This window comes from Talpa europaea, assembly GCF_964194135.1.
Source record: "Talpa europaea genome assembly, chromosome: 14".
NCBI classification, from domain to species: domain Eukaryota; kingdom Metazoa; phylum Chordata; class Mammalia; order Eulipotyphla; family Talpidae; genus Talpa; species Talpa europaea.
This window is the reverse complement of record NC_140082.1, coordinates 64,187,997-64,202,356: the sequence shown is the minus strand read 5'-3', so window position 1 is coordinate 64,202,356 and position 14,360 is coordinate 64,187,997. Positions and strand designations below refer to the sequence as shown.

Here is a 14,360-nt window from a genome sequence, read left to right as displayed (position 1 = left end):
CTAAGTGTCTGTGTAGTAGGGATAAAGAGCAGTGTGGCCCCACTGCTATTCTAAATTGCATTTATAATGTCTTTGCTCTCTACTCTTTCCCTTTGAGTCCATTTATGTTCTTCATGAAATTCACACATCAGGGTTTCCTGTGTTACTGATGCAGTTGTTTCATGTTTTTTGTACAATTAGATTACATCAGCAGAAAATACACATGATTGATTGACTCGACTTTATCTCTTGTGGGGCCTTTTAAAGACAGTCAAAATTCCCTCTGTAAAAATACAATGATAAACACTGATCATTTAACCATAGAGCAGATAAGTACAATTGTGCTCTGTCCGATTCTAGGCTCCCACATGCTAGGACTGCTAGAGGCAACAGAGAGAGCAGTCCTGGTTTGTTCACCGTCTCTCCCTCTTTCACATACTAACTTTGGCTGATTGTGGTTGAGCCAATTTGGAGCATCTACAGTGGATCAGAACTTGCAGCTTTGACTTTTGCTGAGATTCTCAAGATGCTGCCGGCTTCCACTACCATGAGGGTACCTGAAAAGTCAAAGAAGACAGTAAAGATTGGAAAATTCTTTCCAATCCTTCTATTGGTGGAGGATTGATATAGGGTGGCACACTCTTGGAAACATTCCAAATCTTGGAAACACCCAAGGTCATGTCCAGAATCTCTCACCTCGCCTGCTATAACCCCTGTTCAGGATTAATGTGGGAATCTGAAATGGGAGCTCTGGCTGGCTGATCTTCCAACTCTATGGGTATGTAAATAGCTGTGTAGTAACAACTGGCTTCTCAAGAATGATTGCTATTGACTGAAACTGACAGCAAAACATGGTCAAGTTCCAGTATAAAGGTTTCTTGCCCCTTCTGCATCCCCAGTCCTGACACCCTGCCATAGAGCCTTTTCTGTGATGCTTTGCTCATCCCAGAAATTTTTCAGCTCAAACCTTTTCACTAAAGATCATTATAAAAGAAAGATGGGTAGGAATTACTGCTGACTATTCCATCATTAATTTCCCTAATTAGCAATCAAAAGTCTAATAGTGGATGATTAAATTCTGGTTCTCCAAGCCAATATCTCATAACTAGGCCTTAGAATTGTTCCTGTCAGGTGTTGCCAGGACTTCCTTTGCCCAAACTGTGTTGTGTCATTACTAATATATTACAAATGAAAACAAAAACATCCTGTCTACAAAGGCCTATGTCAGGCTGGGCCACTATGGTCAAAGCCTACGGGACATGGTCATCAAACCTAACCCAACTCTGAGTCTGGCACAAGTCTGTGCTACATAAATGTGGTTTTTGTAGGAATAAAGAAATATTTGACCTTCTCTATAATTGCAACAAATTACATCTTAGAGATGACTTTTCTTAGCGTGGCACTGGTTTTTCTTCTCCAAGAGGGAGACTGCAAAATTACCACCATGTGAAATCTGGCCAGAGGCTTGTAGTGATTTCATAGTGAGAACAGCCTCAGCTGTGCCTTCTCAAACCCAGGCCAAGAGGTAGGGATGTAAATGACAGCTTCTGCACGGAGCCAACTAAACCACGACCAGATTAATGGTATCATGTGGACAGGACCCTGGGCCCCACATCAGCTTTTTCTACCACACTCTTGTAAACAACTAGTGGCACTGTCAGCAGTACTGGTCTCACCAGAAAGAGCAGCAACATCTGTGTCTACATTGAGGGGGAGCCAGAGGTTTGGGGAAGGTGGACCCTAACTCTACCGATGTGTGGGATTTTAACAGTCAGGGTCCATGCCCATCCGCCCCTTGTTCATACACATCCTACATCTGATCTGAGTGTCAGCCATGACAAAGAGTCAATATGATGAGATTGTGCTTTTTAGAGTTTAATCTCTACACTTAAGTGAAACTGAGGTAGATAGAGGGCCAGTCAACCTCTGGATTTAGAACACCCACCTGTTTTTTTTTTTTTTTTTTTCTGTGTTGAGATTCTTAGGAGAGTGGTTGAGAAGGAATCAGCAGAAAGGACTTAGGTTTGGGGATTTCAACTTTGGCACAACTGACATATGGCACTGGATTTTTCTTTGCTATTGGGAGTTTCCCTCTGAACACTGTAAGGTTATTTAGCAGCATCCTTCGCCTCTACGCATTAGTTGTCAGTCACCCCCGCCTACTGTGAAAACCAAAAATGTTTCCAGCTATTTCCAGAAGTTGTTTAGAGATCAGAATCATCTGAAGTTACTTGTGGATATTTACCTACAATCTACAAAAATGCTAATCCAAAGAAATATGTGCACCCCCGTGTTTACTGTAGCATCGTTATAGCAGTCAAGAGTTGGAAACAAACTGCCTATTGACAGATGACTGGATAGGCTGGTTGTGAAGATGCATACAATGAAATACTTATTCCACTATAAACAAACAAAAAAGATGAAATAGTGCCATGTGTAACAACAGGGATGTTCCCAGAAAGTATTATGTTAAGTGACATAAGTCAGATAGAGAAATACCCTTTGATTTCACCTCTATATGGTATATATGGAAACCAAAGAACTGAATAAAACAAAAATAACCATCTAGACTATAAGACCAATTAATGGCTACCAGAGGGAAGGATGAATAGAGGTGGGTAAATTGGTGGAAAATGGTCAACTTTATTGTGAAGCATAGAATTGAACATTCAGTGGTGAACTTAATGTAGTATATACAGATACTGATTTTTTAAAGATTTATTTATTTATGCATACAAGAGCTGGCGTATAGGCCAGAGATGTGGGGAGTGAGAGGATCCACCAGAGAGAGTGAGGAACAGAACTGGCAGACTGACTGAAATACACTGGTGAGGGGGGCAGCGGGCGAGACAGAAGAGGTCTGCTTTGCCATGCGGGTTTCTCCCTGGCCGGCCAGGGATTGAACTCCTGCTGCAGAGGCTGTGGATTGCTTCACAGTGCGGTGCTTAACCCCTTGTGCCACCAGGGAGGCCCAGATATTGATTTTTAAGGACACCTAAAACCACATAATATATAATACAATGTTACTTCAATTAAAAGATGATAATAGAAAAATGATTTCTCAAAAAAATTTTATCAGGAGTTAACCCTTGGAATAGGGAGAGAATTGGGTGAAAAGATACTTATTTGCCTTAGACCTTTATTTTCTGTCTCCCCCTAGAACCATTTATCATTGTCTTGAATTATTGTCTAGAAAAAACAGCAATCCCCAGGACTGAGGTTTTCAGAGGAGTCATAATTTGTCGCATGAGTGGAGTGTGTCTCTCTAAGGCCATAGATAGGGTTAGGTAATTCAAAGAGAGAGAAACACATGTCCCTTTTCACTTCTTCTTTCTTCTCCCTTCCCCATCTCTGTCTCTGTTCCAGTCCCTTCCTCAGTGAGAGTTCCACAGACATTGTTCTAGGCATTAGGGAGTCAGCAGTGAACGAAATAGACAGAAGTCCCTGCTCTCATCCAGTTTTCATTTGGTGGGAAGACAGATAATGAACAGGCCCCACAACTATACACTGGGGTGTGAGCTTAACTGCGGATTCCAGAATACCACCCTCCAGAGGCTCTGAGACAGAGGGTCAGAGAGCGAGGGCCCAGGATCTGGCTTGTTATCAGCTTCCCAAGTGATTCTGCTGCAGAGGATTGTCTGGAGGTGACACCTTGGAAAACAAGGCCCTGGAGGGATGGCAGGACAAACAAGCTCTCCCAGTCCTCTGAACATACTAAAACCTAGTAAAATAAAAAGGCAACTTCAGTACAGAGAACAAAGAGGTTAAAAATATAAGATGACGGTAGTAGATATGGGAACCTGTAACACTGAAAACAGATTTATTCACTCATTCAACAAATACTTTGAGTGTCTTCAAGCACTGTTCTGGGCATTAGGGAGTCAGCAGTGAACTAAATAGACAGAAGTCCTGCTGTCATCCAGTTTTCCTTTGGTGGGGAGACAGATAATGAATAGACTCCACAACTATACAGTATGTGTGAAGATGACCATGACAATAGAGAGAAATAAGGCAGAGAAGGGGCATCAGGAATTGGAGGGGTATAATTTGCAATTGCAATTAAGTGGTCAAGGAAGGCCCTGTTTTTAAGGCGATATTTGAATACCTTGAAGGTGTGTGAGACAGAGAGGCAGGTATGTGTAGGGGAAATGTTTTCCACTCAGAAGGGATGGCAAGTGGAATGTCACTGAGGAAGGAGTAGACATGCCTGGTGTGTTTGAGGGGCAGCAAGAAGGCCCTCATGGCTGGAGCAGAGTCAGGGAACGAGAACTAGACCAGAGAGGGAGCAGGAGGTCAGCCCTGATAGCACCTAGTGCAAGGGCCCTGACTCTGAAGGAAGTTGGTCCTGGAGAGGATTGTAAGCTGCCAGGATCAGATTTTAGACTTAAAAAGATCACCCTGACTTGTGTTTTGAGTAGACTCCAGGGGGCAAGAGTAGATGTTATCATTACTATCATTAAAATTATAGCATGGTTCCTGGCCCCAAGGAATTCACTATGATGTGGAGATAGAGCATGTATGACTCAAAACAAGGAAGTGTTTACTATGTGAAATGAGTAACTCACATCAGAAAATGGTGGTGGAAGTCCAATGGAAGGGGACCTCACTTCTGAGGGTCAGACCTCATGGGACAAGTTGGGTCTTGCAATGGATGATAAGACTTTTTTTTTTTTTTTTAGATTCTTGGTAGTATAACTGACATTCAGTAAACTGTGCACATCTAAAGTGCATGGTTTGAGGGCCTCCCCTGGTGGTGCAGCGGTTGAGCGCTGGGCTGCGAAGCTGCCTGCAGCCTCTGCAGCACCGGTTTGATCCCTGGCAACCAGCAAGGGTCCCACATGGCGCGCAGACCTCTCCTGTTGCGCCCGCTGCTCCTCTCAGCAGTGTATTCTGTCAGTCTGCCTGTTCTATTCCCCGCTCTGGCTCTGGTGAATTCTCTCACCCTCCCACACTTCTGACTGTGCCTCGTGCTGGTATGAATAGATAAATAAATCTTTAAAGTGCAAATCTTTAAAGTTTGATATGTTTAGACATATGGACATGCCCATGAAGCCATCACCACAGTAGTGAACATCCCTGTCACCCCCGGATGTGTTCCTGTGGTTTATAAGGCAAGGTGGGCAGGAACTTAAGCAAAGGTATGGAGGCAGGGACATGCAGGGGCTTTTGTGGGAAAAGGGAAGCCCAGCCTGACTGCACTAGAAGGTCACTTAAGCATCTGAGAGATGTCTCACAGCTACAAGCAAATGATGTGTGGCCTAAAACACTAGGTTTTAAGTTAGGTCACAGGGGAACCAGTGGAAGTATTTAGATTTGTTGTAGGACATGGTCAAAGTAGAATTTATCATTTAAAATGTCATCTTTTAAAACCAAGGTCAGTATAATCATCAAATTTTTGGTGTTTTGTAGTTTTTTTAGTAAGTCCAAGGAAACGTAACCAAAATGCATTTATGCAGCATTTCAAGAATACACAATCAATTAAAGAAAAAAGAAAGAATAGGCAAGATCCTAATTAGTTAATTAATCAGATGTTTACTAGACTTGTACTAATTCAACTACTTATAGTAAAAAGAAATCCATTTGCCACCATTTGTAATGCACCTTGGTACATTAAAAGCTGAACAGAAAAAAATACATCTACTCTAGATAGATTTCAATAATTGAAATGTAAAATTTTAATGTGCCATTAGAATCTTGGTTTGTATTTCATATTCATAAAGGCCAGCACTTTATTCTTGTGTCATGTTGAATGTAAGCTCTACTGTTAAGGAAAACATTTTAAATAGGTAGTAGGAGTCTGTACTTCCATTCTAAGCTCTTAATCTGTGTGTGAATGCATCCCTTTCCCTTTGGGCTTGGAGATAGGTGGGAGAGCAAGATCTTCAGGTTTGAAGATAACTTCATCAACATGAAATCATCTTTCTCTATATCCTGACTAAAATAAGGCAACTCCTAGGAGATACTGGCCAGATAATGGCTCTGATTCTAACTGGATGCAGAAAAGACTTTTTGGTGTATTCCCCCTTCTAAGGGAGAAGTGAAGAATACTTTTCAGTTGAGAAGCTTTGTAGTCTCATTTCTATGGAAATGAATGACTCTGGTACTATTTTGCTTTTCAGCTTAGAGAAGTCTGGGGAGCATCTAGTCCAAGTTCAGTGCTTTGAGCTCTGGAATCCAGGATCCATTCTTATTTGGGTTTCTATTAAAAAGACCTTTACTTACCCTAATTGACAAGAGTGTTGATTACCACATCTAATTTACCATCTCTCTCCTCTTACTACAATGTTTGCTAAATCTTCCTGGATAACAGTAACTCCTAATGTCTTTATCACCATCATCGCCATTAGCATCATCATCTGAAGGTCGATGTGTATGTGTCTATATATGTTACTGTATTAGATACTGAAAAGTCTAACATTGATCATGATTGCTACCATTTATTTAACATTTATCAAGGACCAGGATTGTGCTAAAAATATTACATACATTATCACCTTTAATCCTTAGTTAACTCAAGAACTCATTTAATCCTTAGTTAACTCAGTCCTTAGTCAACTCAATTCCCATTTTCCCATTTTTATGTTGAAGGAGACTGATGCTAGGATAGGTTTTTTTTTTTATTAAATATTTATCTATTTATTTATTTATTTATTTATTTATTTATTTATTTATTTATTTATTTATACAAGCACTGGGTACAGTCAGAAGCACGGGAGGGTAAGAGAATTCACCAGAGCCAGAGCAGGGAACAAAACAGGCAGACGGACGAAATACACTGCTGAGGGGAGCAGCGGGCACAGCAGGAGAGGTATGTGCTCCATGTGGGACCCTCGCCAGTGGCCAGGGATAGAACCGGCGCTGCACAGGCTGCGGGCAGCTTCGCAGCCCGGCGCTCAACCGCTGCACCACCAGGCGAGGCCCAGTTTTTTTGTTTTTTTTTTTAAACAGCTCTTATTGAACACATTTGCTAAGTTATAAAACTAGGGCTTGAACCTCCCCTGCTCTTAACCAAATGTTTCAAAAGAATTGAGACAGTCTTCATGCATCTAGTTGAAAAAGATAAGACACAGACATAAAAAACATTTCTGTGGTTATGGTGTGAAATACCTCACCTATTCTCTTGACTGATTCACAAATGGTTCCTAATAATATTACGTTCTAATTAACGATTTTTCTTTTCTTACCTGCAATGCTTTCGCACGCAGCAGTCAGCAGCCCTATTAATCGCATCCCGCCTGCCTTTGATGCTCCCAGCAGCTTCACTTGTGGAATACCATCATTCAAGTGGGAGCCTCACATGCTGTGGTTAATAGAACCCCATCTCTCTGCTGTAATCCAGAGCAGAATTGCTTAGGCCGGGCGCCGTCACTACATTTCAGGTTAATTTGGTTTCTTATGTAGAACAACTTCAGTCTGACATTTAACATTTCTTCCTTTGGCGATATTTTTGGTCTTTCAGAGCTCATTACTCAGCATGCCCTTACATTCATTCTTTTTCACACACTAAGATCTGTGTTTGTGTGTGATCATCATTACGGAGTGAAGTGCTGTTGGCTCATAAAGCAGGCTAGTAATAATGATGACAGGCCTGGGGTTCAGATGAGGTCTGGTAGGTCAGAGGAGGTTTTCTATTAATGAAGTAGGCCTGTTGCTCCCTCCCAGTCACCAATCTACCCCCTTCCCCTGTAAATTCAGGGCCCGGTCAAGTGGCTAACACCACTGCGGTGGTTATGTCAGTTCTCCCAGCCTCAGTTGGAGCAAACTGTAATTAGAACACACCCTGTAACCTCTTTCACACCCCACTTTCTCCCTGTGACAATCACCTATTTTGGAGAATGAGCCATGCCATGCAGAGTGAACTGCTGGGACTTTTTCAGTTCATACATGTTGTTGGTGAGAACAGCAGAACCCAAGAGGGTGGCCATTCCCCCCACAGAGCAGGGGGAAAGATTGTCAGATTTCTTCCCTGGCTTCCCTCTGAGGTAGTCATGTCCTTGTTTGAGGGTCTGGGGGACTTTATGAACAGTGGAAATTAAAAGTACTGAAACTTAGTTATCAGTCAGTTCTGGGTGGATTCAGCATGACAACTGGATGAGTAGAGACTCACATGGGAAATGTTGTGGGTTAGAACGACCTTTTGTGTCCCTGTGATCTTCCACATTCCTCCAAGCACATGTGGCAATGAGATGTAAAGGTCAGGGGACATCAGATGAGCATCATGGAAAAAAAATCTTCCTGAGGAAGAAGTTACATGTGCTAGTTGCCATTTTGTGTGACTCCTTAGATTCCAGGTATTTTAAATGCTCTTTTCTGCCCAATGGCTAGTTAAAACTGGTCAGATTACTTCCTCCTTTCTTCTGGAATTACCAAGGCAGAGTGTCGGGTAAATGATAGTCAGGCTTTTCTGCCCTCCCGCCGTTAGGATTTATGCTGGATCCCTGCAGTCCTGAATGCATGCCTGATGGTGGGCTCCTGGAGTAGGGTGTGGGCATATGTAGGTGGGTACACCTGGGCTGAGACTGGGCTTGTAAGGGTGGTGTCACGGGGCCACCAGCAGAGTGAAAGAGATGAAAAGCAGAACCAAGGAGAGCAGCACTAGCAGAGAAGCAGCCGCCACGAGAATGCCGGAGAGCCCAGAAGTGCAAAGATTTGCTGGGGGCCCGGGAGGCTTGCCGGCACCCCTGCCTGCTGGGTACCTGGTAAACTCAATAAAACCTTGAAAAAGCCACTGAGGGCTCCAGGACTCCTCCTTCACCCATCTGGTCAATCATGGAAATCCTGCCCTGTGCCCATCCTGGCCCTACGAGGGGAAAATACTACTGCTGTGAGATATTTAAGTTCATACTTGAACTATGAAGAGGGTACTTGTATTGACTCAGATCCACCTGAAGTTTGCTGTTTCTATTCAAAAAGACGCTCCTTACCGTTGATACCTTGTCGCTGGGTATAGAACTGCTGTGACGAACATTGGAATTCTTGAGAAAGAAAGACACAGATGGGGAACGTGGCAGGGGGCAAGGTGGGGGGGGGCTGGAATGCAAACCTTGGTCTGGAAGACTTGTAAGTAAGGAGTGTGAAGGTAAAGACCATTGATCTGCTGGGAATCTGCCTGCTGTGGGGAACAAAATGTTTACTCACAGGGTCCTATCTGTCATTCTCGGCCTCATGGACAGCACTTACGAAGGAAGAAAGTTTAAGGACAGTGTAGAAATAAATTGCCTTTGAAGAGCAACTTTAATCTTGTTGACCTTGTCACTAGAAGCCTCTACAATAAACCAGGAGTAAATATCAGTGAAAATTTGTACAACACCTGCTGGATGCTGCCTCCAGCCATTACCTTCATCACAGACCCAGAGGCTTTGAAGAAACATGTAAGGTTTTCTTTTTGCTAAAAAATGTGGAAAATCCTCCTGTCTTCAAAAGTGGCATTAGCATTTATTTCTGAGCTACCTAACCCTCAGAGAATGAAATAGGACAGAAAGCAATGGGAAACATTAGAAAATGGCATTGTTTACCTGGGCAGAAAATGTCTTCTTGCTTGAGTTTCATAGACTCTCTGCCTTCTTTAACATCCCTGCCTCATGCATAGAAACCTTGCTGCCAGCTTTTTAGAAAATAAAAAATCTGCTTGAATGCTGGGGGGGTCTAATGCTCACGGACCAGGTATAGACTGGTCTGGATTTTTCCTTTAAGTAGGTTTATTTTGTTTCCTTGCCAATGACCTGGTCTAATGGAAAAAGAGAAAAAACAAAAGCCCCAAATCCATTGACTATAAATGTTACTATCTTGAGAATTTGTGGAAAAAATGGTGATTGATTGTATGTTGAGGTCAGAGAATAGAGAATCTAGTCTAATAGTTTAAGGAAAAGATAGGTAAAAGGAAGATACTCAGGTTATAGCTGATCCATACTAGGCTACTTAGCCAGGTAGATCAGATATAGCTGCAACACTAACCTTAGATTTGGAAAGGTTTGTTTCATGACAGTTGCAAAGAGGTGACTAGTTCACAGAGACAAAATAAATGAAAGATAGACCTAGATCAGCTTTGTCACTTAACTGTTCTAGACTTGATTGAATTCTTTTCACTCATTCATTTCACAAATATTTGTTGAATCCTTACTATAGAGTAGGCAAATGCTAGACACATGCAGGATTAAGGATGAGAAGAAAGAATATTCCCCCTTAAGGAGCTGAGAGTCTAACAGAGAAAGGAAAACTGTAAACAATAAGGTAGCTTGTAGGATGGAGTTGCAGGGAAGTGGGATACTGACATGACCAGGTTTGCATTTTAGTAAAATCGCTTGAGTGGAGAGAGGTGAAGTTGAGGCCAGTGAGCTTGGAGAGAGACGGTTCATGATTGGAAGAAAAAGAAGGATACAAGGGAAGGTTCCTGATTTCTAGTCTGGGGACCTGAGTGGAAAATGATAGTATTTATTTAGAAAATCATTCTTCTGTTGGAATAAGAATAGATTGAAGGACAAATCAAATTAATTTTGATGGTCAGTTGGAAAGGTATTTACTTGGGTGATGTTTTTAATATAGGATTCAGAGTTCAGGAGAAAGGCCAGGCAGGGGTGCGGTTAGATAATTCTAGTTGCCAGGAAGTAGACGACTATTGAAGCCATGGGCTTGGATTCCACTGCCTGAAGAAAAGGAGATTGAATCCTAATCTCTAGATAAATTTTCTGCCAGAAGAAGACATGTGAGTCAATCAAGGAGAGTCACTAGACTCTTAGAAAACCAGTTTTCCTGACGTTTCCCCAGAAGAAGTAAAAGGATGTGAAGAGATTAGAAAACCATTTTATGTAGTTTCTTTATTTGTAACATTCACTAATTGGAGAGATTTAGTAGTCGGAACATTAGCTTCCTTTATTTAGATCCTTCTGAGGAACTTTACAGGTTTCCTAAATATTCTTTTCTTTTTTTTTAAATATTCATTTATTTATTTATACAAGCACTGGGTACAGTCAGAGGTGTGGGAGGGTGAGAAAATTCACCAGAACCAGAGCCGGGAACAGAACAGGCAGACTGACAAAAATACACTGCTGAGGGGAGCAGCAGGCAGCAGGAGAGGTCTGCACGCCGTGTAGGACCCTTGCCAGTGGCCGGGGTTCGAACTGTCGCTGCAGAGGCTGTGGGCAGCTTCGCAGCCCAGCGTTCAACCGCTGCGACACTAGGGGAGGCCCTTCTTTCCTTTTTTTTAAGATTTATTTACTTTTGCATACAAGAGCTCGGGTACAGGCCAGAGATGCAGGGGGTGAGAGGATTCACCAGAGACAGAGCAGGGAACAGAACAGGCAGACTGACTGAAATAAACTGCTGAGCAGAGCAGCAGGCGAGACAGGAGAGGTCTGCCTCGCCATGTGGGTTGCTCTCTGGCGGGCCGAGGATCGAACTCGTACTGCAGAGGCTGTGATTGCTTCACAGTGCAGTGCTTAACCCCTTGCGCCACAAGGGAGGCCCTTCCTAAATTTTCTTAGGGCTAAAATAATTTTGTATTATTTTTGGAAGATGAGAGTATTTTGAACGTCAAGCCTTAAACTTAAAAGTTTAGGATGAAGGTGTCTTAGCACCAATAACCTGTTTTAAATGTGCTGAAATAAAATTGGGACTTTAAAAATAGAGGATTAATTTGTGCATTGTTCCCATCTGTTTTGTGAGGTCACAGGGTAAACCAGACTAGACAATACAAATGTCTTTGAAGTCTAAGGACCTATGTGGCATGCCCATGGGATGCTTAATTTGTTTCCTTCCTGCATCAGGTTCCTGTTGGTGCCAGCTGAACCTTTGGTGTCCCCTAGTTCATCTCCAGGGTCACTGCAGTGGGTTTTTTATTTTCCATGTCAGGAAAATTGAGTGTGTGAGTCATCCGTAATTCTAAAACCTCTTTTCTCTTTTTCTCCCCCTATTTATTACTGCTCTCCCTTGAAGCGGTATGCTTTTTATTCCAGCACTTACAGAAAGCTCTGTCTGTTGACCACTGCTCTTTGAAGTTTTGAGATGCACTAAAATATTTATAATGTGGGACAGTACTTGAAAAGGATTTTAGTTTCTATAAGATGTATCTCTTGACTTACTGAGGCCTTTTTGATGATAAAGACTCACATAGGGTTTCAGATCAAGGGTTGCTTAATTTAGGGAACACCTCTTTGACATCGGTCAGCAATTGCATACTCATTAAAGAATCAACCTGGATCTCCTCTGGAGGAGATGGCAACAGCTCTGCTTCTTGGTTGTGGCCATGCTGATTGTGCTGGCAGTGGACTCAGCTGCCGCACTCACAGATGTTTTTGTCAATGCCTTGTACTAGAGATGGCAGCAAAGAGACTTGGTATTTACTACTAGGAAGGTCCCCTGGGCTCTTGTGACCTCACAGGAGTCAGGAATTGTTCTCACTCATCCTTAGCCCCTCAGCCTGGTTTGCAGGCATGTTGGAGCCTCCATATACATTATCTGCTCAGTGTTGGAAATTGAGCAGCAAATAACAATATGCCAAGTAAAGAATTTACTGCTTCATGGGAGAGTAGTGGAAACTGGAAAGAAAAGAGAAGAGGGGCCCTCAGAATCAGAGGTGGCCCATGCAGTTTCTTTCTTTACTGCACCAACTGCAGATGCCAGAGTCAAATCCAGAGTCTACAAGGATCTAAAATAAACTGTGACTAGTGGGAAGGGGCAGCTCTTACATCTCTCTCCTTAGGGTGACACTTCTTCCAGATGATTGGTTAACAAAAATATTCAAAATAAGTAAATTGATTTGAGGCTTCTTGAAACTGAAGTTTTTTTTTGGTGTCTTGGGCCCATAAGCCATGGGATGTGAATTGCTTTAGAATGTCAGTCTCAGATTTCTTACCATCTACAATTATGTAGTAGAATGTGGGACTTGATAGATGAATTATAAAATACCTAAAGGATAAAATAAAATACCAGATAGGCATTAAAAATCCTATTTTCAAATGACCTTTATTATAAAGGAAAATTCTCACTATGTTATGTTATATGATAAAGCAAGAAACTATATCTTCATATCATATCTATATAGGAGATATATCTTCTATATTTATATATCTTTATAGATATCTTCTCTCTATATATATATATATATATATATCTCCTCAAATAAATTCATTTTGAATAAGTGAACATTGCATAGGTGAATGAGGTAAAAGCCATATATAGTTATATATATATAATATGGTTATATATATTGCTATATATATGGTTATATATGGTTTTTTATATATGGCTATATATATTGTTATATATATGGTTATATACAGTTATTATATGGTTATATATATTATATATAAGAACTATATATATAAAGTTGGCAAAAAATAGGAGTCCATATTGTAGACTTCAACATATGAGATTCTTTGACTCCTGAAATGAAACTTCATAGACTCACTCACATTGACTAGTGGTCAAGAAATCTGGGTGTTGTTCAAGTGTTTGACTGTCTTGGAGCTCAGTTTCCTTATCTGAAGATGAGTAGTCTCCTCTAGAATGGTCAATTAGGGGCCCGTTTGGGTCCCACATGCTCTGAGTTGTGATTAGAGGCTGTAGACACGGCAGCTGTCATCGAGAAGGGTGCTGCCAGACGGGGCTCATATGGTTCTCATCACTTCATCAGCCAAACTTCATCAACCTTGACCTCCTATTGTTTCCCATCATTTTATGTGATTGTCTTGAGTTTCTACCTCCTGAGCCACTCCTTGCTGGCTGTGTAAAGAGGCCTCTTGATTTATTAATCAATTAATCAGTGCATGCTGAGGAGCTGTTCAGGGTAGTTAAACAGGGAAAACAAAATGCTGAAGCCCCTAATCAAGATGAATCATAATTAAGAATGCCCCTCCCACTCCTGCTATTCCTGCTCCCCCCACCCCGGGCTCACCACCACCTCCCTCACCAGCAGGTCGTCAGACCCTATACAGCTTGATGGGGGATCTGCCCCATTAAAGCTGATGGTACATTTCAGAAAGGCAGATATTCTTCTAATGTCCTAGAGAAAAATAAACCTTGAGATGAGTCTCATCGATTATTTGCAAAAACTGCTGAATCTCAAAAGTTCAACCAGGCTTCCCACATGATATCATGATTCTATTCACACATAGAGACACTGGACTCTCCTGCCTCAGTTTCCCTCCCAGCATTGGGGAACTAGATGGACTTTACAATGAAAAGTAAAGCCTGGCCTGTCTCACAGATGAGATTTACCTTGAGATTAAGTAAACTGCCCAAGGTCACACAGCTAATTAGTCACATAGCTAATTAGTAGCACGGAACTGAACTAGAACTCAAGTATGTTAATAGCAAATCAACACTCTTGGTGCCTGTTTCTTGGTGCAGTCTAACTTTCCTGTAAAAATTAAAGCATGGTGAAT

General features: G+C 41.8%; 1 protein-coding gene across 1 annotated transcript in view; it reads left to right on the top strand.

Moving 5' to 3' along the window:
- Positions 1–14,360, top strand: part of KIF26B (kinesin family member 26B) — a gene marked incomplete at both ends in the record, with an annotated part of 536,756 nt that overhangs the window by 204,184 nt on the left and 318,212 nt on the right. The window lies entirely within an intron of this gene.